Source organism: Pelecanus crispus, chromosome 11, assembly GCF_030463565.1.
Source record: "Pelecanus crispus isolate bPelCri1 chromosome 11, bPelCri1.pri, whole genome shotgun sequence".
In the NCBI taxonomy this organism is placed as follows: Eukaryota; Metazoa; Chordata; class Aves; order Pelecaniformes; family Pelecanidae; genus Pelecanus; species Pelecanus crispus.
The window spans coordinates 33,884,914-33,900,218 of record NC_134653.1 but is presented as its reverse complement, the minus strand read 5'-3'; the positions used below and the strand labels follow the sequence as shown (position 1 = coordinate 33,900,218).

The window sequence follows — 15,305 nt, the reverse complement described above, 5'->3', positions numbered from 1 at the left end:
CACATTCTCAGAAACCAGATGAAAAATTGTCTCTGCAAAAGGTCACAAACAAAAAAGGGGGAGAAGAAACAATTCAAGTTTCACGAAGGCTACACATGCTTAGGTGCTAGCTACTAAAAAGCCACTTAAACTTTCAGCATTTCAAAGCATACACTATGTTTGCATAACAAACACTAAAAACGGGCTTTCCCACCGGGGGAGTTGGGGGGCACTGAATCAACTACCTATAAAAATGGCTACAATCCTTTCTAACATATTCGGTGGTTTTCAGTGAAAAACACTCACAGTGAGATACTGCATCCCACTGAGCATTAAGCACTTCCCATTTCTGTTCTGCTTTTCCAATTCTAACTAGTCCCTAACCCTGTTAGTCATGAATTTGCGATTAATGAGCATTGTTTAGAGGATGTGAATACCGAAATTGTTCTGATATACAGGCTCTAACCACAGAAACACTATCTAATTCAACAAGGGAATCTGCTGTGCTTAGGGGGGATTCCAAGCCTTCAATAAAGGAAATCAGCTGTTAAGGCTTTTTAACAAGGGGCAGCGGCATGCTGTGCTCTCAGCTCCGAGGTGCCGTGCAACCGTCTCACAGCTTGGCATCTGGGGACAAAATCATCTTCACGCATTAAGGATGCTTAACATCTGCTCGTAATTCTGGGGCCGGTCAAAAAATGGCTGTGACTGAAATGAGGATGGTGCAAGTGTGGGTTTCCACCAGAATTCTTAACTATGAGAAACAAGCACATATACACACCCGCACACATACTCTTCTGATCTAACAGAGCAAAGAACCAATAACCCAGGGCTAAACTAATTCTGTCTAGTGATGCTTGAGCAGGAAACTAGCAGCCGCTCCTCTCCTGCTTCAAGGGGACAAGTAAAACAAGTGCCTTTGTGGCTCTTCTTCCCTGCACCTGGAAGGGAAGAACTTTCCCTGGGGAGCCTTCCTCTCCCAGGGTATCCGGAGGAGCAGATTACCTCCTCAGCTGGGGACACGGGGCCAGGCAGGACAGCTCTCCTTCAAGCTCGATAGCAGGGCTACAGAAAGCCCTGTATGCAATCCCATCAGCCCAGCCTTCTTGTTGACTCTAATAGAAAATGTATTTGCCAGGCCATGAAAAATCTGATAAAACAGTGAAAAACAAGATGACAGTATTTTTCATTAAATGAGATCACCCATCACGCGCCCATCAATACTTGGAAATAATCGGGGGGAGGGGGGGGCCTTAATTATATTTGAAATTGTTTATAAAATGCACCAAGATGGAATCAACATTCCTTGTTCTGCTACAGCAGTAACTTGCAGACATATTTCAGGAGGCTACTCCTGGAGACCAGGAGATTAATTCCTGGAGACAAGCCCTTTTTCCCCTCCAGCTCCTCCCCAGCTCTTCAGACAAAATGACCTGGAATGATCTTAACACATCTTGAGGAAGACAGAAAGATTAATTATGCTCCTCCCTATTTCATCTTCATGGCACATCCGAGCAGCTTCTACAGCTGCGAAACCTTTATTTCCAGGGTCCTTTTGATTGTACTGCTGAGATATTCAAAGACTCATTAAACCTAAGGGGAAGTCCCATTCACTGAGACTGAGTATGGAAAGGAGGTGGGGGAGGGAGGCTTAAAGTGATCTTGTACTTAAGCTAAAGAGACAGTTGGAGAAGATTTATTCATAAATCAAACTCTCCGCCCTCGAAGAGTCACCTATCCTTGCGGCGCCTTGCACAGCCTGCTCCGACAACTGGGTGACTCCGCTTGTTCCTACGGAAGAACCAAGGGATGAAGAAGGGAAAGCAGAGCAACCCGCCTTATATTTTTGTAGACATAATTCGGCACCTACAAATTGCAGTTGTTTTCGAATTGCAACACTAACATCAAGTTAGAGCTCAGCTTTCAAACCAGTCTCCTGCAAAGGTGGTGTTTGTCAATGCCTGCATGATTGTGGTTGTAATTATTTCCTCCAGCAATTACTGTCACTATATCTGACCTTATCCTAGAGTCAAGTACTGAGGCACTAAAGTGACAATATCTTCTGCGCAACTAATTGCCGATACAAAACCTTATTCTCAATTACTAACGTCAATAGCTTGTGGATATTAAAAGCGAAGCCAGTATATTACTGGGGCCGAGATTGCTTTCTAATCTGATAGTAAGGCTATAAGTGATCTCATTTGCTGATGAACAGCTCAAATTATAAAGGCACCATTCAAAAAACCCCTAAATATATGGATGACTTCCTCTGATTTTAAGTGGCGTTGAGAAAGTGCTCCGTTCTTTCCTGGTGGTGTTGCCTTCCTGACTTGAATCTTCACTGTCAAGCTATCATCCACAATTAACTTCAGGCACAACTATTTTCAGGTATAACACTCTGCCTGCCAGCACAGCAGTAGGCTTCAAAAAGTGGGCCTTCAAGCTACAGTCTAAAGCTCATCTATCAGAAATACCAATATTATCCTCCTTTTTTACTTTTCAGAATTGTGAAACCTCAGCAGTACCATTACAATCAAGGTTGTACTTACTCCTGGGAACATTTTATCTTATTTTCATATGGGAAAACCCTTTCTTTACAGAACATTCCTGCAGTTAAGATCTCTCTGCAGTTTTATGTGAAATTAAGTAGCTAATGTCATACACGTGGTGCTGCAAAGACTAAATCATGATATTAAGGGAAGTCAGGGTTCAATTTCCCTGCATGCAGCAGGTGAGATATATGCATTGGGAAAGGCTAGATCTGGAGAATGTAATAAACAGTCACAGGTGAATATAAAATATAAATGCAAAATGCACTTCTTCATATTTATTACATCTTTTACATCTAAATCAGGCAGATTTCATTCCACAGATTGAGACTGATCTAAAGTAATTTAGTGGGAGGCTGGTAGTTGAAACACATAATCACATTTCTAGAACAATGTAATTACATTGAATTTAATGTGATTTCCTGCCACTGGTTTAAAAGTGCAGCCTCCTCCACATTCTCGATTTACGCTGAACATGACACTTGATGCAAGATTACTTTTGCGTAGCCAGGTAAAGCATTGCATAAGGGAAGAAAGTACGCTACAACTCCTTGAATTCCCCAAGACCATCATACAAAGATGTCAGTTATGAAGTATCAGTAAGTTCAAATCTTAAATTTCTAGAAGGATGTTGTCTCAGCAGATGAGCATTGATTTTAGATTTCATTTTCATTAAATATCTCACAAGGAAGAATTTTGCTGACCTTAAGAACTTGTACACAAGTCAGCTCTGCTCTATGGGGCAAAGACATTTGAAGGGAAATTTACTCTTAGCAGAAGAGTTTTCAGGTTTTCATAATGTTATACGCGTGTCAGAGTGCTATATTAAAGACTGTTTACAAAGAACAGGCTAATAAATGGACACGGCAGGTCACACCCATTAAGAATAGCTAGAAAATACTGGAGAAAAAAGTAATTGCAATCTGAATGCAGACCAAGAATTTGAATCTTAAAACAAACACAAGGACAAAGGGCTGGAATTTTATCAAAGTTAGAAATAAAACAGCACAGACATTGATATTCATTTAACTCCTACAAATCAGTTAAAATCTGATCTAGAGAGAGAAAGCCTGCAAGCCAATGCATCAGGAGGCCCATGCTGCCAGCCGAAGTGTACCACATAAACAGAAGAGTTACTCTTAAAAGAAAAAAAAAAAAAAATACCACAAAGCTTATAGCTGATCAGATGAAATCCTGCAAACCCACCTAGTATGAAACAATTCAAGTAATCCCTTTGCAGAATAATTTCACATAGCAACCAAAGTTGTAAAAATCGAGGCATATTTACAATTGATTTGCAAACAGAAAGAAAAATTATTAAATTGATCAAAAATGTTATTTACTGCTGGCAGTTCATTTAGCTTTCTGCAGAACGTTTCAACATTTATATTCCTTCATTGGAATAAATAAGTATTGAAATATAATGGATAATGAAGCAGATGCGAAAAGACAATAAAAGTGCATAGGGTTTTTTTTTCTTTTTTCAGCAGACCAATATAAACTTGAATGAAATAAAAGTTTAAGAGCAGGTTTTAAAGCTGGGGACTTTTATGAAAAGTAAACGAACAATAGATTTAAAGCTGTATAATTATTGATGAATCACAACACTATGGAAATGGCCTTGGAGAGCTCCAAATGCATTATACACTGCGGAGGAGGAGGAGGGCGAACAAGGGAGAAAAGAGCCCCTAAAAGGAGCCAATGCTGCAGCCCTCGCTCTGATAAACCACCTTGCATTTATGCAGCAAAGTCATCTGCATTTAGGTTATAAAGCCAAATCATGAGATTCTTCCTTCCATGGAAGTTTTCTTTGGCATGAACAAAACTGTGGAAAAATCTCAGGATGCGCAGGCTTGCAACAAGCCAAGGAGGAGAGCTCAACGCCTTCAAGCTGCTTTTTGACACTGTTGATGTCAAGCACCGCTGAGCAAAGCGATGTGTTGCGAAAGTCTCACGCAGCCGGGCGACGCTACGCCAAAGTGGCAGCAACGAATGCAAACATGTTACAAAAAACCCAAAGAACAGAAAAGCTTTGTCTGGGAAACGACGGCGTGTATTATTGATGGCTCAGCAGCCAAAAGACCTCAGCGCATGGAGAAGATAATGGGTTTGTCATCTGCCTGCCAGGAAAGGACTTGAAGAGGGTTGAAAAGAGGCAGCATTTCAGCTCCATGCCCGCCCTGCGACGCTGGCACGCAGTCCTGAGGTGCACAGCAGGGAAAGCAGCGCAAGCTCAGCCGCGACGTCCGTCGGCCACAGCCAACCCCAATACACTCAACCCCACCGCACGTCCAACACACGCTACATCTCAGTTCTTTCTTCCTGAACCGGACAAGCTTCCCAACAGCCTCAGCATTTCCAGATTTCAAATCCTTAGTAGGGTTTCTTCAAAGAGTGAATACCTTTGCAGAAATTAATTTTGGGCTGCAGCTTCTTAAAAGGTACCCATTTCTACATCAGGCAGATTAGCCTGCTAGAAGTTATGGTCTTAATCAAAACCAAAAATGTGCTAAGCAGATTTTCCCTTTTGTTTACTGAAAAGCCTACTTTCTTCAAGGTGACTCGAGACAAGAGACAGCTTGCTTAAACAATAAGCGATTTGCTGGACGCCAGAAGGCCCTCTTTTCATCCCTGATCACCTTCTACAGCTCAGGAAGAGAATTCTGCAGACTACATGGAATCCAACAGGGGAGTCGGGACCCTTATTAGCTTAAATCATTCAATTGCAAACCAGGAACAACCAGACAGAAACACTGTGATTCAAACTTGGACAAAAATGGTTAGAAATGAGAAACAATTTGGCTATCACAGGATTACCACTACGTTATCCAGGAGGTCAACCCATCTATTCAGGACTTTCATTATGCAGCAAAAGGACTGTGAAAATCTCTGCTCACCCAGTTACAACTACAACAGTTACGTATTCAGATTTCTTTCTGGAATAAGTGCAAATTTGCTTTGATTGACTGACGTTTCATCACTTAATACATTCATTGCGTGTCAAGGGAAAACTTGACTGAATTCACAATGCTGTACTGATTGAGTTCCTAATAGGAGCAGTTGTCAGAAGGACTTGTGAGGATAACTTTCAAAATCACATTTGCTAGTTGGCAGAGGACTTACTGCACCGAAGAGCCTCTCCACCTACGTGCAGGACTTTCTGGGACACAAAGATGGACAGCCCCTCTCTTCCCAGTTGCCATCAGCCTGTGACGTGGCTGCTGGCTGCAGCCACACCGATGGCTACACAATACTTTTTCTCCAAGTCCTGCATTTGAGATGTTCAGTTGCAGAGTCAGAAAAAGCTTTGCTGGAGACTCATGAACAAGCTGTGGAAAAGAAGCTGAAGACCAAGTGAAGGGCAAAGCTCTCCTTCACCTCTTCCATCCAGAAAGTCCCCCAAGTACAAACTACCCAACCTCAGAGCTCAAGGATGAACAGAGGACACAGGAGGTAGCATAGCTGGAGGTCAGTGTCCACCGTAGCTGAAAATGGGCAAAGATGACAAGGAAAACCAGCACAAGAAGAAACTCAGTTCCAGTTTGAGCCCTTAGCCGGTGCCCCAGCCTTGGGGCTCGCTGCCTGCCATGCAATGGGCAGCTCCCTGCCAATGTCAACCTCTGCCTACGAATGGAAAAAAACTCTGCAGTTTTCCTCTGCTCCTGATCCCTCCTCTGAAATTTTTGCGTTCGTTTAGAAAGGTCTTCAAGATACAGCTTTCAAATGAACATAAGCATTTCTAAATTCCTTTCCTTCACTGCAGAGACCTGTAAGGCCCTGAGATGACCTACCTTCAGCATTCCTGACATGGGCAAACAGGATCCCTGGCTTGCCTCCACCCCGTTTTAATTCGACAAAGAGCAGAAAAAAGCAGTGCTCTTCAATACTTAAACCCAACCAGTTTCAAATAAATATTTAAAGTTGTCCTGATTGTTAGATAAGCAGGTTCTGCAAAGCAATTGCAAACGTTGCAATTGTTTTGCCATACAGTCGCCAGCAGCGGGAAGCTCCCAAATGCCCATTTCAATCAGAAAGTTCCCATTTCAAATGCATTTGGCAGTTTGTTCATGGTGAGAAGCGCTTCTCAACACGTGAGCTTTCAGATGACTGCACGGAGTAAAGCACAGGTGACTTTCCTTAAAGCCTGGGTCAAAGCACAGCTTTCTGTAAACACTCCTTTTTATAAGTGAGTAAATAAATAAATAAGAAAAGGTGCTGTGCCATACCTTCTGCACTGCTATTAGGCAGCTGAGAGGCTCCTGCTAGACCAGACAAAGCCTTCAGTCAGTCCCACAGAATATTCACAAGACAAATGAAAAGAACAGTGGGAGGAATTGGCTTAAAAGTGCATTCATTGTACTTCCCTTTTCTTTAAATGTAATAATATGCAACAGCTCCTTGTGGTGTTGAATGGACAATAACATTAACTCTTTTTTCGCTCCAGCACTTCAACCATTTATCCTTACATTCTTCCACCTAATCACTACCTAGATGCTGTTAAAATCCATCATGCACTATGGGCCAAATCTTGAGGTCCCCACTCAAACCCTCGCATAAATGAGTTCCTAGTAGGATTTCTGCATGATTAAGCATCACAGATTTTTTTTCCTAACTGATATCTGAATAAAGAACACAAGATTTGGCCCTGATCATTACCATAATGCTTTCATGTTTGCCACTCAAAAGCCTAAAAATATGCCATAGAAGCCCCGTGAGGAATTAACACAAAGTGTCTGCATTTGTACCAGGAACCAATCGCTAAAAGAAAGAAAAAGGATATTTGAAATAAACCTGGAGGATGCATTAGCAGAAGCACTTCTGAGCAACTTGCCATTTAAAGCACGCATGGGACAAACTCATCTCAAGAGTCACTTCAAAGGGAATGGTCCGTAATCAAAATTAATCACAATTAATTTGGCCCTAGGTTTCTGCCACTGAGAGGCAGGTTCCCGCAGTCAGAGCTGCGGGCAGCGGATGGCAGGAGTCGCATCCACGGCGTCCACCTCTGCTGATATTGCCAATTCTTCTGCTATGCCGGTCCCATCGTAAAATGCTGCAACAGGATTCAGGCCAAATTTGTTTATCGGCTCTGAACCATGAGGCCAGCTAGCAGTATGTGCTGAATGGTGCTCTTTTTGAGGATGTCATCTTTCTATTTATATTACCTAATTCTTCTTCTCCGGCTCCCTGTGGCAAACCCACAGTTGAAACCATAGCGTATAAGCTAATAGGGTTATGTAAGTGTCCATTTGCTGTACGTATGCTCTCCGTCCTCAGGCGAGCGATCACCACGACTCTGCAGCAAGAGAGGTACACCTTCCATTTTTGATGTCTAAGCACATCAGAGTTTTGGAGGTGCTTCGGAGGGCATGTGGGTAGCTGAGCAAGAAGCAGGCAGCAGAGAACTGCCACGGAGGCAGAACCAAACCAGAATGAGAGGTGCTTCTGGGCCGGCCATCTGCCCCTCGTCTCCCCCATGAAACACAGCTACACTAGAACAAGACAGAGGATGCCGCTCCACATGTGGCACCTCTCAAGGTACTGCTGAATAGACACAGCCCTCAAGCTTTTTGCCCAGGCTTAATTCCTTGCTCTGCCTGCACAAAAGCAAAAAAATTCTTTGATATGGAAAGAGCTGGCTTCCCTGTCTCTTGAGGCTTCTCAGTCTCCACCACCCAAGATTTGTGTTTTCAAGATAATTCTGCTTCTCTGTCCTCTTCTGGTTTTCCCAGCATCACCCGCCAACTCCATTTTTGCAACACAAAGGCAAAATAATTTACATAAACAACTAAGCTGTTTCAAAGTAAAGTGGGTGTATGGACATGGATACCTCCTTTGTTTCAAATATATTTGCCTTGCATACTTACACTTAAAAGAAACAATATTAATCCCTGTAATCTATGAATTCCTGTACCCTTCACCCCAAGGTATGTAGAAGTGGCACAGACCCTATAACGTGACGGACTTTTGGCACCAAATCGCTTGCTCTCTAGAAGCATCCAGGATTTAAAACCTCAGAAAACTGTCTAGGAATTCTAAATCCATACGACATGAAGTTTAAAGTATGCATTTTCCTTATGCATATTCACTTTTTAATGGTAGAATGTAGCAAACAAAAAAGTGCTCTCAAATTCAGAAAGATCCATTTCTAGATACAGTTTGAACCTTTCTCCAGAAGAGTACGAATACACAATCCAGTAGAGGTGGGGGCTTTGCTCTTTTACACATATACCTACCGTAAATGCATAGCTTCTTATTTTACCCACTTTATAAGATTGCTGCTGCTCCCTCTGTGGCAGTTTGGAGGGCACAGATGCTCTGAGCTCTCGGGGAGACTCGCACGGACAGCAGTGCCACTTCCCAAACTGGCTGCTTCCCTTCGGTTTTCTGGCCAAATCCATTAATCAGGCCTGATCCGGGGAGTCCGCATGTCATGTACTGTAAAATCCCCTTACAGAGCACTGCTTTCCACCGAAATGAACCCTTGCCAAGCTCCCCCGTAGCGCACCAGCCATGGAAAGCGGACAGCGCAAGCTAATGGGGCCCCGCACGAGTCCATTTGCCACACCTATGCTCTGTATGCCCTCAGGAGCGGGTCCCGCTTCACCACGTGACTGAAGGCAAGGGACAGCTTCCCGGCTTCCCGTAGCCCCCGTGCTGCACGCACCAGGAGAATTGCTTTCAAATGCCTTTGCACTGCAGCGTGGCACTTCTGCCCGTTCGCCTCCCCGGCAGACTCAGCAGCCTCTCGGAGAATTTCTTTTCTCTGCTTGCTTCCTCCCAGCAGTCACATCAAACAGACGTGTATTACCTGGCTTGGAAACGGCTGCTTTTATCCTTCAGGTGAAGAACTGAAGTAGCTAGCGTGCATAAGTTTCGGAATGGTCTTCAGTGAGAAAATTCAACGTTCCTCTTCCAGGGAATAAAATAATTACTTGCTTTTCACGCTTCCTGTTTTTCAAGCTGATAAAAGCAGCTGTTACAACTGACAGACAATTTCTAGACCTAAACAGACTTCCCAGTTCGCAGCTACACTTCACACTGGTTTTGAACATTGTGCCACCATTTCCCTCGCTGAGCTGCCACGGATGAAAATATCCCTGGTGCAGTCCACAGCCAGCTCCAGCTCTCCCAGCAAACAGAAGCCCCCGAGCTGGGGTGTACTGTGCTACTTCTCCTTCTCCCACTGCAAGCGAAGCCAGTGCGTCTGACTCGGGACATTTCTCAAGCAGTGGAATACCAGCTTCAACGCAGCTACGTCCTATTAATGCTGATATATGTGAGACCTTTTAAAAGGCCTGGGGAAGACAGATTTCACTTTGTTGAGATAAATTTAGACACCAGAAACTATAAAGATGGGGGAAACCCAATAAACTGTCATTTATCTTTCTTCTTCATTTGAACAGAGTTCACCAATATATAGCACTACGGTTTTACCCACATGCCAAAATCTGCAAATTTCAGTTCCCCTAGGTGTTCAGTCACGTGAGGACAAAATTGATCCACTCTGTCCCTTCTCCTATATTGAATGTGTATTCCAGGAGGGGAATCTTCCCAGAACATCGCTCCAAGTTTTTGAATCTAAGTTCATGTGACATATACCCAAGATACACGAAATGCAGCAACAGCAACTGGAAATGTTGGATTCTTTTCTGCAGAGCACTTACTACTTCCTGCCAGCAGACAGTCTTTACTGAACTCGATGAAAATTATACGAGCCTGTGTCAGGCTCCAACAGTGCAGAAAAAGAATGAGCCATCATAGCATATGAGGAATATGTCATTTTCTCCATCTTTTCTTGGATGGTGAAACAGAAGCACAAAGAAAGCAAGCAAAACACTCAAGGCCACACCAAGAATAGCACCAAAATCCCCAACCATAGGACATGCTACATACTTGTAGTAACAAAAATATATCTGTCATTGCACGTCACACAAGCTCATTCAAACTAAAAATTTATCACTTGCTTCGGACCCCAGCCAGGTGACAGCAAATATATCATGGAGCTGTCAACAATCTGCTAATCTTGGCTGTGAAGTGTAAGAATACAAGAAGCTTAAAAATACACTGGTCCTTCAGAAACCATAAATTTAGCTGGCTCTTTCTCACATACCACTGGGTAATAGGTCTACTCCAGCTATTTCATTCCCACCTCCTACAGCTAAACAGTTTCATTTTGCATGTCTATTTAGAGAATGACAATCAGACATACGAGGTAGCAGAAATCACCCATGGGTATACAGACAAAGAAACAAAAATCCTCTCTGGCTCCTTGACTGACAAGAATTACCACTGGCAGATTTAACTGTAAAGTCTGTACAGAAATTGCAGGACACACACAACTGGATTTTCAGAGCCTCCACAGAAACAGCAGGAATAACACCTCTGTCCATCTGGAAACCTGGTCTGTTGTGCTCTTTTGAGTAGAGAAGAAAGCAAAGAGAAGCTAATGAAGACCTTTCCTCCTCCACCCGAAACCAAACCATTCAGACAAAAATTTAAACCAGGGTGGGGAGAGGATCTTTGATTATAAACACAACAGAAGTTTCAAAGGATATTTCCTCACAAATAAGGGCTTGTTCATGACATTTTGTTCATGTTCATGACACTGAGCACATTTTTGGGAGACTATAAATAAAAAGCAAACCTCCTTGTGGTTCAAGTTATGATGCTTCATGGCCAGCAAGCTCACTAAGGACTACGTTAGCCCACTTGGCCTAACCACTACTACCCCTACAGCTGTGTGACGTGGCCCGGCTATAGAAGGCAGCTTAACTCACCATTCTTTGTGCAAATTCAGTTCTTTAAATGGATTTCTCTTATGCCAAATGGCTTGGTGTACCTGCCATTCTTCATTTCCTACTCTGGCCACAAACTTCAATTTTCTCTTCATAGCACTTAAACAGCGCATAATTACAACTAATTATCGATCACAGCGGGATTACTAGTTGACAAATCCAATTTTCACACCGTTATCAGGCATGACTGACTGCGGACCGGAGAGGATAAAAGGCACCTGCGCTGTCTTAGAAACCTGTGGATCTATAAGCTGGGTGGGACCAGCATTGTCACCGTCACCGTTATTAAACCCATCAGACTGCAGTGGCACCTGAAGGCCAATATGTTTAGGGACCTCTTATGTAAGACACTATAAATCTACACAAAGTGACAGTCCTCACCCCAAAGAGCTTTGCAAGCCTAAAAAAAGCCAAGCCTTTTACATCTGTAAATGTATTCAATTTGGCTGCGTTTGTACCACTTTCGCATTCCATTTCTGCAAATATTCTCCCAAGCAAGCTAGCTGGGAGAAATGTTCAGCGAAACAGCTCGTTTCAGGCAAAAACGCCACTCAATTTTCCTCAAAGCAAATTTTAAATTTGCATGCTTCGGTGCACCTGCTGATCTCAATAAATTGGATCAATGAAGGAAAGGAGAGCGCTGTGCAGCCCCGGTGCCCTGGGGAAGCAGCTCACACCCAGCCCATTAATGTTATTCGTTAGGTGCAACAGTCCAGTTACCCAGAAATCAGGAGCCTGCTGTCGCGTGGTCGGTGCGTGGTACAATCAAGGCACTGTGCAAAGAGGGTATTTAAGAAAAAAGAATTAAAAAAAAAATCTGAGAGAAAAATACATGGAGCTGCTCAAACATCGTTGAATGGAGTAAAAAGCAACATTTTCATAATAAGTCACATGATGATTTTTTTTCCCAGTTGTGTTTCAATAGAGTTATTCACATAATTCAAGTAGACAGAAATCCCACTATGAAAATATCTGTGCTCTTGCAGCCCAGTGGCAGCCCTTCCAGCATGACTTACAACAAAAGACCGAAAAAGTCCACTCCCGTGGTACACACAAATTGGTGTATTATTAGAGCTCATCCAGCACCATTATTTTCTAACAGTAAATGTGTTTTTAACAGAATTGAAATTTCCGTGAAGAACATTTTTCTTGCAAATGTTTAACTTTTCTTTTGGGAAAAACCACATTTTTGTTTCACGTCCGTTTAACATTAAGATACATTCCCCTTTCCATTCTGTTCCAAAGGAAGCACGACACAATTTAGAAAATGCTGCACTAAATCTCGCTGGCTCCTAAAATAAAAAAAACTGAGAATGAGCCTCACATAAAGAAAGATTGCAAGTGCCTTACTAAGGACTTTATTCATTAAAAAAGACTCAACTCTATTCTGCTTCTTGTCTATGAAAGTGAAATATGATTTTATTAAATGAAGCCCTTAATATGTTTGCTAAGACTCTGTCAGGCTGAACATTAACTACATTTCCATTGTTTTTCAAGTCCAAAAAGAAAGTTGCTCTGCAAAGAGACAAGCTCACCTACAGCTTCTTAACCTACAGACCAGCGGAGAAGTTTGCTTTATTAAGTGCATTTGCAACATCCAGCACACACAAGGGGCACGGCGCATTCACAAAAAGAAAATGCACAGCTTTCAAAAATTATTTCAGTAAGGGGTGGGGAAGAAGAAGAAAAAAACGTGTTACACTCATTTCAATTTTGGGTGGCAAGATTGCATACACAAGCACACAGCCATTGCCTACTGCCCAGGTGCACCCCGGGATGTGTGGAGGACACCCCAGCAGAGACCTGCTCCTCCAGTTAGAAATAATAGCTGGGGAAGCCTTCCAGGCTGCCGGGTCTCCGACCCTTTGCAGAGGGCTTGCACCACTGGGTCAACAAGTTGCTAAATCTTCCCCCACAGAGGCATTCTTGAGGTGATGGCGGTGTCCATTCGGAGGGATCACAGCCGCTGAAGTAGCTTCCCATCCCAGCTGCAGCGCCTGAGCCAGCATCAAGCCACATCCTTGCCAAAAATTATTTCCTCCCCAACCTGCTGTTGACTTTTGCCTGGGTTTTCTGCTTCAGACACAAGTCCACTCTGCCCTCTCCTGGCCTGCATACAGATCCCAGCCTCTGCGGTTGTCCTGAATCTCCGCTGTGCAGAGATCCGGAATGGAGGGGATACGGGTGGGCTGGGAAGAGGGACAGACGGAGGGGCAGAGCCCCAGGGCAGATGGACTGGGCATCGCCGTTTGGGGGACAGCACAGGATGCACGCATAGGATGGCACCTCCCTGTCTGCCAAACTCACCACCCCTGTGTTGGGTACTCTCTTGGCCATCCCAAATAACGTTTGCCCTGGTAAGAGAGCTAAAGGAACGGGCAGGAACATCCTCTCAGCCCCACAGTCCTCATGTAAAAATAACAGTGTGTGGGTAGAAGGGGCATTTGTCTTCCCTCCTTTCGGAAAGCATCTCATATTTGAGGTGTATCACTGGGACGTGAGCAATAAAAATAGTAATTTGTAAAATGAAAGCAGTGACAGATGTTTCTTGTAAAAACACCGTGAGACGTTACAGATAAAATAACGTTACATAAATAGGCTACGCATTAGAACTATTATCATCAACAACAGCACGGGCGGACACAGCAGTTTAGCAAAGGAAGTGAAAAATAGCGAATGTGATTTAAGAGGCAGAGAGAATCTGCACTGGCAAGTTGTAATTACTGAAGCTGAAACCCAGCCAGGATCCTGGTTGACTGCCTCTGGGCTTGTGAAATGCAACCCGGAATCTTTAAATGATCAAATAATTGGGACCTGGGTTTCATGTCGCCAACAAGACATCGCCATCGACATGGCGACACCAGCACAGCCGTCCGGAACTAACATGGAGAAGGATCAACCACAAACACCAGCCTCCACTGTACTCATGATTTCAGATGTCTACAACCAAATATTGACCTGAACCAGATCTGCTTTGCATGGTCATTTTTCTTCCCAAGGTGGTACAGCTGCAGGTTTCTTTCAACCATTCTTCAACTTCAGCACCTGTAAGCATCTAATGTCTAGTCAAAGGACATCATTCATTTGTTTTATGTTTCCCAGAATGCAAAGATATCTACCCAATTTCCTAAGAAACATTAATATTAAAGTATGGCTTTCTCAGCCCAAGTCATGCAAGCTGAACAAAGTTCTCCTGACATTTTATGACAAGGTGATTAATAATACCAAGAAGAAGAATGAAATGATACCAGATTATAAACTATTGTAAATCTTTCAGTCATCCCAGGAATAATGAATGTAGATTTCTTAGGAGAGCAGTACAGATTTAACCAGAATCATTTTAGTTTTCTTGTCAATCAAGATGCTATTTATATAATAGCAGAAACAGACAATGAACTCACTTAATCTTGAAAGGAGTATGTAGCACATTCAAGGCAAGGGTTATAGGCACTTCTTTAACATTTTTTTTCTTTAAAAAAAAAAAGGAATTGAAAAAGCATCCTAAGCTAGAATTTCCAAAATTCTTGAAGAAAATGTTCCATCTTAACCATCATTTCTGATCACTGACCTTCCCCTCTCCAAGCAAGAGCCACAGCGACAAGCAGTTCAGCGTTCAGGTCATCCAAACTTAGCTGGACTTCGAAAGCCTGAGCTGACATGACATACTTTTTCTCAAATACTTAAGTAAAAACAGTTTAAGAGTATGGTCAAAACTGTACTGGCCTAAGCACCCACTGGACCAAAATGTGGGCCACTGGACCAAAACTTCCTTAGCATAGGTTATAGAGTCAAGCAAAAAGCAAATGCAAACTCTTCACAAGTTGTTTTAGAAATGCTGTTAAGTCTTCAATCCCCACCCCAAGACAAGGGTTATGGCCTTGTTCTGCTTCTGCCTGCACAGGGGAGCTCTGCGCTCTCTGACCCCTTGAGGCAGGCTGTCCTAGACGTTACCTCAATGCAATAATTAATAAATAATAAT

The 15,305-nt window shown here is 43.1% G+C and overlaps 1 protein-coding gene across 1 annotated transcript in view; it reads right to left on the bottom strand.

Moving 5' to 3' along the window:
- TMEM132B (transmembrane protein 132B) overlaps positions 1-15,305 on the bottom strand; it is a 254,167-nt gene that overhangs the window by 159,225 nt on the left and 79,637 nt on the right. The gene's annotated exons all lie outside the window — the stretch shown is intronic.